The sequence below is a fragment of the Phocoena sinus genome, chromosome 5, assembly GCF_008692025.1.
Source record: "Phocoena sinus isolate mPhoSin1 chromosome 5, mPhoSin1.pri, whole genome shotgun sequence".
Classification (NCBI taxonomy): domain Eukaryota; kingdom Metazoa; phylum Chordata; class Mammalia; order Artiodactyla; family Phocoenidae; genus Phocoena; species Phocoena sinus.
In genome coordinates, this window is record NC_045767.1 from 34,734,472 (window position 1) to 34,744,690 (window position 10,219).

The following is a 10,219-nucleotide window of genomic DNA, read 5'->3' on the forward strand; positions in this document are numbered from 1 at the left end:
ATAAAAGAGCTGACAGAACTTTAGAGCCAATGGCAAATGTGAAAATTCTGTAACTTCAAACAAAAATGGAAAAAGTACTGAAAGAACAAACAGATTAAAAAATAAATTAACAGGAACAAGACAGTAGGTTACAGATGGAATCTGGGTATAGTATCATTGTATTATTTTTAGATTCTGATACTTTACTTTAGAATCAGCACAACTAATAATTAAGGTATTTTTTAATGGGTGTCCTTGTTTCTCAATGCAGGCAGGAAAGAAAAACAGGAGAAATAACTCAGAAGATAGACCGTGCTATATCCTCTGGGCTTCACTATCATTATTTAAGCCTTTTTTCCTTTTACACTGCAAGACAAAAAAAAAAAAAAATCAACTTGAGGAGAAATATATAATAAAAACCCACCTTGAGAGTTGGGTGAATAGTTTCCATTGAAGTATAATCTGAACATAGAAACCAGATTTAATACTCTATCAAGAAAAAGACATGACTTGGTAAGGCAGGTTTTAGTAATGGCTAATAAAGCATGACAATAGTAATTAAAATTATCATTACTTTGTGACATCCACAAAATTGTGACAAATCTCAAAATAGCAAAAGTAGCAAATGAAAAACATCAATACTATGTATGGCATATGTTCATGGGAGACCTACTGTCTATGCTTGACATGGGCAAGTCTGCTCTCTCTGAAGAGAGAAGTCCATCAGCAAAAATCCACAGCCTACTGTTTTGAATACAGTGTATCTTTCAATAATAATTATTTATTAAAAGGTAAGCTAAAAATATTTTTTAAAAAATCAAAATATCCCTAATTTGAAAAGGTTTACAATTTTTGGAACCACATTAAATAAAGCAAAGATGGAGTACTACACTCAAATTCAGTGAGCAGCTTTCTGAATATTATAGAGATACTAGTACGAAAATCTACTATCAGCTGAGTTGGTTCAAAAAGTGTTGCAAGAAACAAGAGATGGCAAAAGCAAATAAACTACTCATTTCTCCCATAAGGAAGACCAGACCTATATTCTACCTTATTGCTTTCCATAATAATCACTACATCAACTTCCTGATGGGTCAAAGGTTCTAACATGAGCGTCTAACTTGGGCCTGTCACAAATACACAACAAACATACAAGTAAGTGCTATAATCATACTCTTAAAAGGTATATCTGGGTCATTTCTACAGCTGTTCCTTGAAAAAGTAATGATTACAGCAATTACATAAAGCCAAGACATGTCCCCATTGAGTACAATAACATGTGTACATTATTAAAGCTAAATGCTTCAAGATCATTGGCTTTCCCCCACACTGTTATCAGTCATGGCACCAAGCTATGGGATCCAATGGGCAGCATTCTAATCAGAATAAAAGGGAAAGGAGTATTGCTTAACAAGAAGAATGTTTGGTATCTAGAATTACATAAAGTTAGAAATTCAAATAACACCAACCCCAAGTAATTCACTGTGTGTGTTCAAAATTATGTCCTAATTTCATAGGGTCTAGACCTAAAAATCTGCACTCATTTTACCATTAACAGTCTGTAAAATTCTGTTGGTGTTAGTAAAGACTGTGGCTATTTACCATTAACAGTCTGTAAAATTTTGTTGGTGTTTGTAAAGACTGTGGCTATATGTGGCGAAACATAGAGAGCCATCAACATTCTGATCCTAACTCTTTCCCACTTTGTCTTGGCATCACAAAGAGGCTGCAGACCAGTTTCTTTTCTTAACCCTATTTTACGTGTATATTGTTAATAATGCTGCTATGTATATTCAGGTACAAGTTTTTGTGTAGACAGGTGCATGCACTTTAAGTCTCCTTTTATGACTTTCCCTATATAGCCCACATTATAGCTACATTTTCATCATTAGTGGCAATGAGGCGGTAGAGCATAATGGTCAAAAGACTGGCTCTAGAGACTGACTGGCTAAATTCATAGCCTAGCTAAGCCACGTACTGGCTGTAGGAACTTAGGCAAGTTATTTAATCTCACTGTGTATTAGTTTCTTCTCCAGAGATAGGGATAACACCACCACCTACCTCTAGAGTTGGGATGAGAATTAAATGATATAACTTGCAGTGTCATAAAACATTAAAACAACTTAAAATATTTTTAATGCAAAAGTATTTTAAGCAAAAAAAACACCTTTTGAGTAAACAAAAATCTATATTCTGATGCACATTTTGATAAGACATGGTAGTACAATCACATGATTGATGAAACAGAACTGTGTTAAACTTTTTTGTTTTGGGGGAAAAAAAGGTTTAAAATTATCTGATCATGTGATAAAATGGTACAGAACTAAATATATACATACACAAGTATACAAGTCAAATGGGAAATCTGAGTAAGATTGGTAGACTGTATCAATGTCAGTCTCCTGACTGTGATATTATACTATAGTCTTGCAAAATGTTACCACTGGGGAAAATTGGGCAGAATGTTCATGTTCAATTATTATTATTTCATACAACTGCATATGAATCTACAATTAGCTCAATAAAAATTTCAATCAAAGGTATGTGATCCCGGGCTTCCCTGGTGGCGCAGTGGTTGAGAGTCCGCCTGCTGATGCAGGGGACACGGGTTCGTGCCCCGGTCCGGGAAGATCCCACATGCCGCGGAGCGGCTAGGCTCGTGAGCCATGGCCGCTGAGCCTGCGCGCCCGGAGCCTGTGCTCCGCAACGGGAGAGGCCACAACAGTGAGAGGCCCGCGTACCGGGAAAAAAAAAAAAAAGATGTGATCCCTTGGACTTCCCTGGTGGCGCAGTGGTTAAGAATCCGCCTGCCAATGCAGGGGACACGGGTTGGAGCCCTGGTCTGGGAAGATCCCACGTGCCGTGAAGCAACTAAGCCCATGTGCCACAACTACTGAGCCTGCACTCTAGAGCCTGTGAGCCACACTACTGAAGCCCGCGCGCCTAGAGCCCGTGCTCCACAACAAGAGAAGCCACGGCAATGAGAAGCCTGAGCACTGCAACGAAGAGCAGACCCCGCTCGCCGCAACCAGAGAAAGCCCACACACAGCAACGAAGACCCAACACAGCCAAAAATAAATAAATAAATAAATTATTTTTTTAAAAAATAAAAATATGTGATCCCAGTATAAATTTACTAAACATCAATCAACTGTATGCTTATAATGACTGGCTTTTATAGGACAACTGCCATAACCTGTAGAAGTTACATTTAAGGAGAAAGCACCATCTTTACTACCATCATCAGCAACACCAACGCCTTTTACATTATTTTTCTTATGCACTTAGAATAGATTACACATTTTCTAATTAAATGACATTTTTTTGCTACTTCTACATCATTTATTAAACCTTTTTTCCCCTCAGCTTTTATTGAGAGTAACTGACATATAACATCATGTAAATTTAAAGTATACAATGCAATGATTTGTAATAGGTATATATTGGGAAATGATTACCACAATAAGGTTACTTAGCACACCCATGACTTCATATCGTTATGATTTTTTGTGTGTGTGATGAAAACTTTTAAGATATACTCTCTTAGCAACTTTCAGGTATACAATACAGTAATGCTAACTACAGTCACCATACTATGCGTTACAACCCAGAACTTATTCATTTTATAACTGGAAATTGGTACCCTTTGACCTCCTTCACCCCCTACCCTCGACCCCCAACTCATTAAATCTTGATTTAGTAGTATACCACTGGATTCTACTACAGAATAAAAAGACATAGAAATCAGTGCCTCCCTTCCAACAGACATAAATCTAACTTCAAAAAAAAATTTACAGTATTTTTAGTGAAGCAACCAGTTAATTTTATGTCCTAAATTGTCCTCCAAAAATGCTTCGTTCCAATTCATTCATCTTTTTATGTAATCCTCAGATTATGTGGAGCTTGATTTCAAGTCAGTTTGAGGAACAGCCCTTAGTGAGTATAAGATATCGATCTCAAAATTCTTAAAACTGCAGGTAGGTTGACATTATCACTGAATTTAATTTTACACAAAATATTAAAAATCCACCTACCATCAATTTATACTTCTTGAAGCCTGGCACATTTAACTGCATTTCATGACAAGTGGAGAAAGCATAAATGGAAGCTGATAGAATTTACTATTTTGGAATGGGCAACCAAAATCCATTTTATTGAGAAAAGATTTTATATCTATCTTAGGTATTTTCTGCAATGTACAACCTAGAATAAGAATAATGCTGGAAATAAGCAGATACATACAATCCTTTTTGGCTTGCAGTCACAATGATTCAAGGTGTCTTGCTTTGCACTCTTCCCTCCAGGAACTCTTCTCTCCCACTATACACCAAACCAACAGATGAACTATATAACCTCCTTAAATAATGGCACAGTATTTACAAAGTTTTGGCAGTGAGTCAAAATAGAAATTGGAGATCTAGACCAAGTAAATACTGTATATTTGGCAAAATCATTTGTGGTTGTGTTCTTCAGCACAGTTTCCAAGATAACCACCAACTCTACTTGGCAACCTGACTCTCCCACAGTTAAGTCTCCAACTGTAAAGCTGGCTTGAGAGATATTTTCCTGCTACTGGATTTGGTGCCATTACTACTCTTAAGAACTACTGTGCAATGATGGCATAATAGTTGAGAAAATGTTATTTTGATGAACCAAAACTGACAGCTAGCTGGTCCAAAGTTCTAACCTGCAGGAAACAATTAGAGTAAAACAGTCTACATCGTTGTTTACAAAACAAAGAACACTCCCTCTAATAATTGAAGATTGCTAAGACTATTAAAGTCTATTAAGCAATGATAACATCAACAACAAAGACAACAATTAAACTTGTAGAGGCAATTAGGGCATTAAAAAAAGCAGATTTAACATTTTCTAAGTATTAAACATTCTAAAATGTCAAACATCCATAGCTTTTGAGAACATTTTATTTCAAACTAATTTCTTAAGAATTCATATGAATTTACTAACTTGGATTTGGTGCAGTATGAAAAATAAAGTTTCTGCCAGGTGTGCCTGTGAATCATAAGAAGAACTTCTTAATGAGATAAACAAGGAAAGATTGGGCTGGCCAAAAAATTCGTTCAGGTTTTTCAGTAACATCTTAAAAAACCCAAACGAACTTTTTGGCCAACCCAATACATTTCAGTAGTGCCATTTGGCTTACAACACTGTGTATGGGTGGAGTCTTGGAGAAGTTGATAGAGAAATTCTAACTGCAACAAGCAAAACCAAAACATTAACTCCACTCTTTGTTACCTAATACAAGTCTAGTGCCCAAACAGAACTTTGGAAGTCTGTCATAACAACTCCCAGGCAGGTGCATTTCACTTGTTCTGGAAGTGATGTTGACCTGCCAATATCTAGGTCCATGCACCACTGAATCAGAATCCTATTAATCCCTCTGGCTCCTGGCATGGACCAACACAATACCAGATCTAATTAGAGCCATAAGAAGAGTTTGGTAAATGTGTGAATTTAAACAAGGCAAGAGACTTCCCTCATTCCAAGTTAATTTCTCATTAACCATTAGTTCAATTTAAAAAATAAGCAGGGGACTTCCCTGGTGGCGCAGTGATTAAGATTCCGTCTGCCAGCACAGGGGACACGGGTTTGAGCCCTGGTTTGGGAAGATCCCACAAGCCGTGGAGCAACTAAGCTCGTGCGCCACAGCTACTGAGCCTGTGCTCTACAGCCCACGAACCACAACTACTGAGCCTGCATGCCACAGCTACTGAAGCCCGCGCGCCTAGAGCCCGTGTTCCACAACAAGGGAAGCCACCGCAATGAGAAGCCTGCGCACCACAATGAAGAGTAGCCCCCACTCACCACAACTAGAGAAGAGCCTGCGTTTAGCAACAAAGACCCAACGCAGCCAAAAATAAATAAATAAATGAATAAATTTATAAAAAATAAGGAGGGCTTCCCTGGTGGCACAGTGGTTAAGAATTCGCCTGCCAATGCAGTGGACACGGTTTTGAGCCCTGGTCCAGGAAGATCCCATATGCCGCGGAGCAACTAAGCCCATGCGCCACAACTACTGAGCCTGCACTCTAGAGCCCGCGAGCCACAACTACTGAAGCCCGAGTGCCACAACTACTGAAGCCTGTGCGCCTAGAGCCTGTGCTCTGCAACAAGAGAAACCACTGCACTGAGAAGCGTGCACACCACAAGGAAGAGTAGCCCCCACTTGCTGCAACTAGAGAAAGCCCGCGTGCAGCAACCAAGACCTATTGCAGACATACATACATACATACATACATACATGAATGAATGAAATTTTTGGAGAATCCAGGTAGTATTGACTCTCACAAATATGGTAAATGAAAAGTTGAGGTTATGTCTTTCATTGTAAAGTATCCCATGCTAATTAAAATAATTTTTCTAGGGCTTCCCTGGTGGCGCAGTGGTTAAGAGTCCGCCTGCCGATGCAGGGGACACAGATTCGTGCCCTGGTCCGGGAAGATCCCCCCACATGCCGCGGAGCGGCTGCGCCCGTGAGCCATGGCCGCTGAGCCTGCGCGTCCGGAGTCTGTGCTCCGTAATGGGAGAGGCCGCAACAGTGAGAGTCCCGCGTATCGCAAAAAAAAAGAAAAAAAAAAATTTCTACTGAAGAAAAAAGTAATATTTTCTTGTTTTGGTGAATAATATGCACATCTCCTCCTTATAATCATTGAAGCCCCTCATACAATATTAATTAGCAGCTATTTTCAGAAAAGAGTCTAAATTGGATGCTGGGAAAGAACAAGCTTTCATAGTCACAGTGAAAATTATTAATCAATGTAGATATCCTTATTTATCAATGTGATATATCTATTATTAGTTGAATAGCCTTAAGACAGTATATACAACATCTGAAAAGTCCCCCAAAAGTAGTTATATACCACTGTTAGCAAAAGAAATTATTTATTTTAAATTCTGAATTGCTGGAATAGTTAACCACAGTTTTCTCAACAAACAGTAAGCATTTGTGCTAAATTCCTAAGTGTTTTCTTTATTATTTAGGACAAATAAGAACTAACCAAATGAGCTGTTTCTATTCCACAGAGATGAGTAATATGTCTCCCTTGTAATCATGCCTCCGATATCAATGATTAAAGTAAATTTAACTGCTTTTCCAGAGATCAAAATACAAGGAGTTACAAAGTGAACTATTGAGGACAAATAGTTTTGGAAATCCAATTTATGGAGTAATGTCCATTACTGTGCTTTTTCCCTCTGTCCATCTTTTAATCATGTCCATGCCCTCTAAACTTGTTTGACTTTCCAGTCTTTCACTAACACTTCTCTGCTTGATAACATTTAAAATATCAGTATTTATTGTGTTGAAATTTATATTTTACTTCAAACCTATTACAAAACACACATGCAAACATGGAAAAGAATATAACTCCCCTCCAGTATTTCAACTTTTCATTAAAATGCAAATATAATGATTTTCATTAGCCAGGCAACAATACCCACAGTCTTAAATCAAACCCAACCCAACCCAATCCAACCAATTATCTTTTCTATGTACATTCCAACTACTCCTAAGATATATTCTTCCTCTTATGTTGGATCATTTGTTGATGAATACTTTTAGATTTGTATTTGCAATTATTCTCCCTGATTGGAGAGGGAAAAGCACAGTGTGTGACTCGAGATTTTAAATTTTGGATATATCCTACTCCCTAAACAGACAAATATAAAAATACTTCACTAAATTTTCAACAACTGGAAAATGATCCTTTTTCAATTCCTAAACACTACAAGAAGGAAGAAAACTCACTCAATGCAATTAAAAGTATATCATGAGGGTAACAGCCAGTAAATTTCACTTATATTTCACATTCGACCTTCTCAGCAGTCTATCCAGCCCACGCTTTATTTGCCATAGGTAGAAAAGTCTCCATAGAAACTTAGCTTAATATCGCTAGACGAGCAGCCCCAATGAAAGAGATTCAGCAAGATTCATGTGTGTAAAAAGGAGGAAGAGGAGAAAGAGGAGAAAAGGAAGAGGACGAAGGGGAAGAAAGGGGAAGAGGAAGAAGTAGAAGAGGAAAGAGGATGAGGAGAAAAGAGACACAGAGAAAAGCAGAGAGAGAAAAGACCAAAGAAAAGAGAGCAGCCAAGAAGGAAAGATAAATTTGGATGGGACTGTTAGAAATCTGCTCTCTACGTCTCTGTTTCTTTACTGGGATTGGGTTTCATTTCTTTCGGCGCCCCTGACCTTGCAGTCTTCCAACTCTCCACACTCCCCCCCCCCCCCCCCCCCCCGCCTCCTGCCCGCCCGCCCCCTCCCCCGGCCTGCGCCTGCCTTTGTGTCTGCCTGTCACTTACCGGGGAACCCGACGAAGCTGATTCGGGAGAAGCACAAAGCCAGGACACAGATTTGCCCACAAATTCTCTCACACACATTCCCCAGGCTGGAACGTACAGCCCATCGCAGAGCTGATGTACCTCGAGAAAAGTGGGTTCGGGTCTTATTGAGGGAACCAGAGAAACTATTCTTTCCTCTCTCGCTCGGCACCGCTAACAAAACGCGCGGACTTCAGGAAAAAACAAAACCCCACTGAGTGGACTCCTGTTCCACTCGCCTGACACTCGCTGAGCGCAGCCCCCGAAAAGGGGGACACGGGGCAGAAAGGGGCGGACGCAAACGCACACCCAGACCCAGAGCCCCAGCGGAGAAAAGGGTCGAAGACCACTCCGTCTGTGTTCTCCCCAGGGCGGGCGAGGATAAACCCGAGGTTCGTCTGCCTTCCACGAAGGGAGGGGGTGGGGAAGCTTCAAGGGGAAGGTCGTGCCCCCCACAGCTGAACTATTTTAGAAAGGAAAGCAAAGAAAAATCACTTTCCGGAGGATAAAAGGCCGGGAAAGCAGCCGGCCGGACTCACAAAGGTAAGTTTTCTGGGCGAGGAGGACACGAGCACTAGCAGGAGAGAAAGGAGGACACAGAACTACAGGTTTAAAGGGGGGTGGGGGGGAATTAAAACTATATTTGTCAGCCATGTTGAAGAGGCTCCAGTAATTTGTGAAGCTTCCCTCTTCCCTCTTGGTATTTGTGGGTGACACTGCAGGCTTTGCTCCCCAGTCCCCACAAGCCCGAGAGAAAGCGCAGGGGAGAGGAAAGGGAGAGTTTCGCGGCACAAGAGAAGCGCTCTGACCTCGTTCTCGTCCCTCAGCCTTGCAGCAATCCAGCAGTGGCAGTCGGGTCTCCTTTCTAACAAATCCTAAAGGGCAGCCATCTTGCTTCCTTCTGCTTCTCTACGAAAGCAGCCTAGCCTCCGCATCAATATTCATAAGGCAGTTTGACGTCTGTTCTCATCACTCGGCGGGGCCGGCGTCTCGGGGCGGCCGCGGCGAGGGGGCGGACGTGACTCGCATGCGAGCCGGGCCTGGGCGCGCGGCGCTCGCGAGGAGGCGGCGGGGCCGCCCGAGCTCTCGCCGCAGCCGCCGCTCTCCTCCTCCTCCTCCGCCTTCTCCGCCCCGCTTCCTCCTCCTCCTCCTCCGCCTCCTCCCCCTTCACCCGGCCGCCGCCTCCTCCGTCCCGGTCTCCGCCGCCGCCCCGGGACCCTCGGCCCCGGCTCCCCGGGAATCGGCTCCCCGCCCCGGGGCTCCCCGCACAAAAGCCGGCGGCCCCTGGGGCCGAACGAGGGGGCGCGCGGTCGAGGCCGGGGCTGGGGAGCCAGCGTGGGGAGCCGTGGGCCCGGAGGAGCGCGGGGCGGGGGCACGCGGGGGAAGGTCCGGCCCCCGGGACCCTCTGATGGGTTTCCACTCCGGTGAAGGCGCGGGGCGGGCGCGAAGGGGGAAGTGGCGTGCGTCCCTGGCAGGAGGCTGCGAGACCCCAGTTTAACCTTTTAAACTTTTTGCTGGTACTGCACCCCACCGCCTCCTTAGAGTAGGTGGGCGCCGCCCCCGCCCCGACTCCCACCTCCTGGCAGGTATCCCCGCACACGCCCCCTCGCGCACCCACCCCCTGGTAGGTCCACCCGCCCCGCCTCGTCCCCGCTTTGGCATCCTCTCCACACAGTCGCTTTCATCTCGCTCAGCAGAAGCACTCCCCAGTTTCGCGGAGGGCATGCCCTTAGTGCTTTAGGGGCCTGTAGTTTTAAAGACTCGACAAATTAGGAATTTGACCCAGGCCCGCTTCTCCCCGCCCCGGCCCACCTTCTGTTTACTTTGGCCACGTGGGCTGGGAAGAAGGATTCACGCAGATCCGAGAGGGCTTTCGCACCAGTGACTCTCCACTTCGCGCTGG

The 10,219-nt window shown here is 43.0% G+C and overlaps 1 protein-coding gene across 1 annotated transcript in view; it reads right to left on the minus strand.

Annotated features, from left to right (window-relative positions):
* Positions 1-9,420, minus strand: part of TET2 (tet methylcytosine dioxygenase 2) — a 141,745-nt gene extending 132,325 nt beyond the window's left edge. Inside the window, exon 1 of the mRNA XM_032631827.1 lies at positions 9,126-9,420. The gene's annotated coding sequence lies outside the window, so the exon portion shown is untranslated. The remainder of the gene's footprint in view (positions 1-9,125) is intronic.
* Between the last annotated feature and the right edge of the window lie 799 nt (positions 9,421-10,219).